This window comes from Pongo pygmaeus, chromosome 12, assembly GCF_028885625.2.
Source record: "Pongo pygmaeus isolate AG05252 chromosome 12, NHGRI_mPonPyg2-v2.0_pri, whole genome shotgun sequence".
Lineage (NCBI taxonomy): Eukaryota > Metazoa > Chordata > Mammalia > Primates > Hominidae > Pongo > Pongo pygmaeus.
Window position 1 is genome coordinate 39,829,871 of NC_072385.2, and position 7,083 is coordinate 39,836,953.

Sequence of the window (7,083 nt, forward strand, 5' to 3'; positions counted from 1 at the left end):
CCTGTACTGAGGAAAGATATGGTGAACTGAACCAGCATGATTCAATAGCAAATAAATTTTTATCAGGAACACCCACACCAAATGTCTTGGGTTCGTGTTCTAAGAGCTGCCTAACAATTTAGATAGCAAGCACATAATCACATAATGACTCCCTTTGTGACTATGATAGAAACTGGATATATGGGCAGTATTGATCAGAATATAGGCAATAGGTCTAGAGTTTAGACTAGGCAAAACTTGCTTTTCTCCCTTTATAAACTAATTTTTTTCTTTAATTGTAAAAAAAAATCCCATTCTTATATTCTCTATAAATTTCAGCCACAGAAAATACTTCTAGACTCCTCTTTTACAAAGCTCTGCTATGTCCTTTTAAACAATGCTAAAAGTACTATGAAGAAGAATTAATGGTTTAATTCAATCTTAAAATATCTTTGGTCCAGCTGCATAAAATAAACATGATGAAGATGACCATCCATGTATCCTAGATAATCTTGTGTTCTGATCACTTATTACATACTTACAGAGAGAGAGAGAGAGAGACCCCTAAATATACCACAGTCATAGAAGATCAAATTGTAAATGTTCAATTTACTTTGGAACCTTTCACTTAGAAGAAAATAAAAAGCAGCAATGGGAAGTTAGACTCATAAAATTTTAGAGTGAGAATTACAAGAGTCAGAAAGATCACATCATTCAACAATCTTACTTTTCAGATGAGAAGACTAAGAACCAGGGAGAGAGGGATGGCCCCCACAAACAGGTCACGCAGACACGGTTAAGTCAGGATCCCCCAGCCCCTGGCTAGCTCCCCACACAGTGCAGGAGTCACGCAGATTGCGAAAGTCTTCTCTGCAGACTTCATCTTGCACTCACTCACTTCCTCTTAGCACTCAGAACAGCTTGGGTGTTCTATGGATTCTCTCTTATTACATAAGAAATTCCAAAACTTTTCTAATGGCCTACTTAGAAAAAGAAAAACAACAAAGCCTGATGGGAATCCACTTAGAAAGGCAGCTCTTCCCAGAGAGGGTCTCTGCATTAGAGCGTCTTGGAGATGTCTGTGAGCAGGAGGGAGCCCCCAGCAGAAACTGCCCTTCCCCAAAGCTGAGTAAAGCCCAGCTCTGCCCTCCACCCCCGTCACAAGGCTTCTGGGATTTCTTTGGCCTGTAGGTACCAGGCTGACACCCCTTGCATCCTGCCCAACCTCATCACATCTCCCACAGGGCCTGCCCTTAGTGGAGTGGACCGAGCTCCCTATTCAGCCCCAAAGACTATGTTCCACTGCCCTTTTCCTCATTTTACCCCTAATAATCTAGTGTGGGTTTTGCTGTTAAGGGAACTTCAAAACATCTGAGGCAAGTTTTAGTCCATATAAACTCAAGTATGGGGAATGCCAGGAAACAAATGACAGAGAGGAGGGTTAGGGACTGGAATGAAAATCCTTAACCCTTTCTAGGTGTTGTTAAAATGATCACCTGGGAGGCCATCAGACCTGAGTGCCTCCAGTGTCCCAGGTTCCTATGGAGGCAAACCAAGACTCAACTCAGTTACACTGAGGACTCAACCAGTCAGAAACCACCAGTGAACCTCGGACTAGGGACTTTCCAATTATTGCTCCACTTTGACCAATTAAACATTTCCCCTACCCTGCTTCCCATTCACTCTATAAAAGTCTCCCTACACGCTCCTTCAAAGGACCCTGAATCATTCTGGCTTGGAGCGCCAGATTCATGAATCATTGCCTGCTCAAATAAACTCTGTAAAATGTTAACGTGTCAGAGTTTACCTCTTAACAGTTACTATTCTATTTTTTTCAGCTTGGTAGAATTAGAGTTCATACTAGAGGAATCTAATGATCAGTCTTCTCCAAAGAGGTTTTTCATCAGTGGAGGACCCTCCCAGCCCTTCTCCATTATCAGTGCCCTTTTTCTCTCTACATTCATGGGTTGTTGGCCTAGGCTCACAGAGGTTGGTCTAGGCCACAAAGGTGGCCTGGGGGCCAAAAAATCCAGCCATTTAGTATGGCTGGGAGCTATGAATAAACTGTTTTTTATACTTTTAAACAGTTGTTATAAAAACAACAGAAATGACAAAGAAGAATATGTGACCCACAAAGCCTAAAATATTTCCTATCTGGTCCTTTACAGAAACTGTTTTCTAATCCCTAGTTTAGGAGAACCCACCAGCAGGCCTGTTCTGTAGGCAGAGGCCCTGGATGACCATCAACCCAGCCCTGCTGTAGGCACCACGGCCATACAGGCATCACTGTTGCACACCTGCTCCACGGAAGGAGGGCAGAGGAGGAGAGAAGGGAATAAAAATTGAGTAAAGCCAAATTTGGTTTTACAAGTGAATAAATATTGACAAACACCCTAAGCCCAGCTGTGGCTGGAGCAGAGCATACCGCAAGACCACCATGCATGGCTGGCACAAACATCCAGGCCCTGGAGTCCTCTCTTCTCTCACAGCCTGCCCCATCAGCAGTGCTTTCTCCAGTCTGTACATCTGGGCTCTCTCAGCAAATCGTAATGTCTTGCCTCTCACTGGGTGCTTCAGAATCCCGCCTCAGGAAGAAGAGGCAGTGCTCCTCAGAGACCCCTTTTCATCAAGGAGGGCTAAGCATTGGGCTGAGGGCAGCAGGAGTCAGGGACCCTCCGATGGGTCTAAGATAATCAGGGGTCCTCAGCTGTCTGCAGGCCGCCCAGGAGTGCTGCATCTTTGCTGGCAATGTGGACTGTTTCCAGCAGAGTTGTCTCCCTCAGGGTCATTGCTTCTGTCAGTCTCTGGGCACCACCTTCCACCCAGGGGGCACATTGGGAGAGTAGAGGTGAAGTGGCCGTCCCTCCTCAGTGGTGCCCATTCTCTTCCTTCTCGCCCTCCATCCAGCTGGCCCTGACCCATGATCAGTCTCTGCATTTCAATGACTCCCAAGCACGCTGTGGCTTCCACTTTCCTCATTCTGCATCCTCTTCATCAGAACAATCAACCATTCATATTCCATCTTCACCATAAGCAAAGCAAGAAAAAGAGCCCTTGCCTTTCATGAGATTCTTGGTAGTCCTCTGGGAAATCTCCATCTCCACGCAGTCTCTCTGCATGTGCCCAGGGCCACCACATCTTCTCGGGGACACTCACATGGCCAGGTCCTGGAATTGCCTTACATTGGCAGCTGGTTCTTGGAAACCCCATGGAATGTGTCACACCAACTTCCTTCAAACCCTACCAAGCAGAACTCAGGGATTTTAGTACTTTCTGTAAATCTCTATCTGCCTTGGTTGACCATCCCTGAATTGACTCGTCTGTGCCTTAACTGGGCTTAAGTGAAGAAAGTCCAGTCAGAGCAGAGCATGGTTTGAGTTCATCGGACACTGAAAATGTGTCCGAGCTTCCTTCTACCCCAGCTGACAAAGGCAGCCTGCCTCAGTTGGCTCAAGCTGAGTTTCTGGGTCGGCTTGCACTGGGTCTTATGTGGATGAATGAGAAGGCTCCTGAAGATCCACATTTGTGAAGATAGGGGTCCTGGGTGAGGATCACATGGGAGTCCCAGAAATCCAGATGTCATCAGACCCTCGCAGCCTTCTTCCCAAAGAGTTCTGAGGAGCACTCCCAACAACAGGAGCCTATGCATGATAAAGGGCCTTGCCTCCCTTTGAAACTTGTAGGAGAAGTATGCCCAGCTCTCCAAGCCAAGGGAGGTCCCAGGCCACCACAGCTCTCATGCTCCCGAGGCAGGAGTTTTTCCTCCACCCACCTTCCCATCTGGAACTACCTCCTGGGAAGTGGTGTACATATTGTGGTCCCAGGAATAAGCAGGTGGGCATAGAAGGGACCAATAGTATATCTTGGCCATGATGGCAAGGACCGTAAAGTAAGTGCAGGTGCAGTTTTCAGATAGTGACCTGAACATGGCCTCCAGCCAGAAGATAAGGATCAAGAAGGGTTATGCATGGCTGACGGACAGCTCTCCATATGTTAGGTCACCCCCAGTGTGCAGCTGGATTGCTGTGGGCTTTTGGGTCACTGGGCCTGCAGGAGCAGTCATTAGTGATGTCCACTCACAGAGTTCAGCCCTAGGTACAAAGTTTAGCAGAAAAAGGTGGACTAACTGACTAGGGTTTGATCCACCCCTAGGTTTAAAACTCCAGAGTCGGAGGGGAGGAGCCAAGATGGCCGAATAGGAACAGCTCCAGTCTACAGCTCCCAGCGCGAGCAACGCAGAAGACGGGTGATTTCTGCATTTCCATCTGAGGTACTGTGTTCATCTCACTAGGGAGTGCCAGACAGTGGGCGCAGGTCAGTGCGTGAGCGCACCGTGCGCCAGCCGAAGCAGGGGCGAGGCATTGCCTCACTCGGGAAGCGCAAGGGGTCAGGGAGTTCCCCTTCCAGGGGTGACAGACGGCACCTGGAAAATCGGGCCACTCCCACCCGAATACTGTGCTTTTCCGACGGGCTTAGGAAACGGTGCCCCAGGAGAGTATAGCCCGCACCTGGCTCAGAGGGTCCTACGCCCACGGAGTCTCGCTAATCGCTAGCACAGCAGTCTGAGATCAAACAGCAAGTCGGCAGCGAGGCTGGGGGAGGGGCGCCCGCCATTGCCCAGACTGGCTTAGGTAAACAAAGCAGCCTGGAAGCTTGAACTGGGTGGAGCCCACCACAGCTCAAGGAGGCCTGCCTGCCTCTGTAGGCTCCACCTCTGGGGGCAGGGCACAGACAAACAAAAAGACAGCAGTAACCTCTGCAGACTTAAATGTCCCTGTCTGACAGCTGTGAGGAGAGCAGTGGTTCTCCCAGCACGCAGCTGGACATCTGAGAACGGGCTGACTGCCTCCTCAAGTGGGTCCCTGACCCCTGACCCCCGAGCAGCTTAACTGGGAGGCACCCCCCAGCACGGGCAGACCGACACCTCACACGGCCGGCCAGGTACTCCAACAGACCTGCAGCTGAGGGTTCTGTCTGTTAGAAGGAAAACTAACAGAAAGGACATCCACACCAAAAACTCATCTGTACATCACCATCATCAAAGACCAAAAGTAGATAAAACCACAAAGATGGGGAAAAAACAGAGCAGAAAAACTGGAAACTCTAAAAAGCAGAGTACCTCTCCTCCTCCAAAGGAACGCAGTTCCTCACCAGCAACGGAACAAAGCTGGATGGAGAATGACTTTCACGAGCTGAGAGAAGAAGGCTTCAGACGATCAAATTACTCAGAGCTATGGGAGGATATTCAAACCAAAGGCAAAGAAGTTGAAAACTTTGAAAAAAATTTAGAAGAATGTATAACTAGAATAACCAATACAGAGAAGTGCTTAAAGGAGCTGATGGAGCTGAAAACCAAGGCTCGAGAACTACGTGAAGAATGCAGAAGCCTCAGGAGCCGATGCGATCAAATGGAAGAAAGGGTATCAGCCCTAGAAGATGAAATGAATGAAATGAAGCAAGAAGGGAAGTTTAGAGAAAAAAGAATAAAAAGAAACGAGCAAAGACTCCAAGAAATGTGGGACTATGTGAAAAGACCAAATCTACGTCTGATTGGTGTACCGGAAAGTGACGGGGAGAATGGAAACAAGTTGGAAAATACTCTGCAGGATATCATCCAGGAGAACTTCCCCAATCTAGCAAGGCAGGCCAACATTCAGATTCAGGAAATACAGAGAACGCCACAAAGATACTCCTCGAGAAGAGCAACTCCAAGATACATAATTGTCAGATTCACCAAAGTTGAAATGAAGGAAAAAATGTTAAGGGCAGCCAGAGAGAAAGGTCGGGTTACCATCAAAGGGAAGCCCATCAGACTAACAGCAGATCTCTCGGCAGAAACCCTACAAGCCAGAAGAGAGTGGGGGCCAATATTCAACATTCTTAAAGAAAAGAATTTTCAACCCACAATTTCATATCCTGCCAAACTAAGCTTCATAAGTGAAGGAGAAATAAAATACTTTACAGACAAGCAAATGCTGAGAGATTTTGTCACCACCAGGCCTGCCCTAAAAGAGCTCCTGAAGGAAGCGCTAAACATGGAAAGGCACAACCGGTACCAGCCACTGCAAAATCATACCGAAATGTAAAGACCATCGAGACTAGGAAGAGACTGCATCAACTAACGAGCAAAATATCCAGCTAACATCATAATGACAGGATCAAATGCACACATAACAATATTAACTTTAAATGTAAATGGACTAAAGGCTCCAATTAAAAGACACAGACTGGCAAATTGGATAAAGACTCAAGACCCATCAGGGTGCTGTATTCAGGAAGCCCATCTCACGTGCAGAGACACACATAGGCTCAAAATAAAAGGATGGAGGAAGATCTACCAAGCAAATGGAAAACAAAAAAAGGCAGGGGTTGCAATCCTAGTCTCTGATAAAACAGACTTTAAACCAACAAAATCAAAAGAGACAAAGAAGGCCATTACATAATGGTAAAGGGATTAATTCAACAAGAAGAGCTAACTATCCTAAATATATATGCACCCAATACAGGAGCACCCAGATTCATAAAGCAAGTCCTGAGTGACCTACAAAGAGACTTAGACTCCCACACATTAATAATGGGAGACTTTAACACCCCACTGTCAACATTAGACAGATCAACGAGACAGAAAGTCAACAAGGATACCCAGGAATTGAACTCAGCTCTGCACCAAGCGGACCTAATAGACATCTACAGAACTCTCCACCCCAAATCAACAGAATATACATTTTTTTCAGCACCACACCACACCTATTCCAAAATTGACCATATACTTGGAAGTAAAGCTCTCCTCAATAAATGTAAAAGAACAGAAATTGTAACAAACTGTCTCTCAGATCACAGTGCAATCAAGCTAGAACTCAGGATTAAGAATCTCACTCAAAACTGCTCAACTACGTGGAAACTGAACAACCTGCTCCTGAATGACTACTGGGTACATAATGAAATGAAGGCAGAAATAAAGATGTTCTTTGAAACCAACGAGAACCAAGACACAACGTACCAGAATCTCTGGGATGCATTCAAAGCAGTGTGTAGAGGGAAATTTATAGCACTAAATGCCCACAAGAGAAAGCAGGAAAGATCCAAAATTGACACCCTAACATC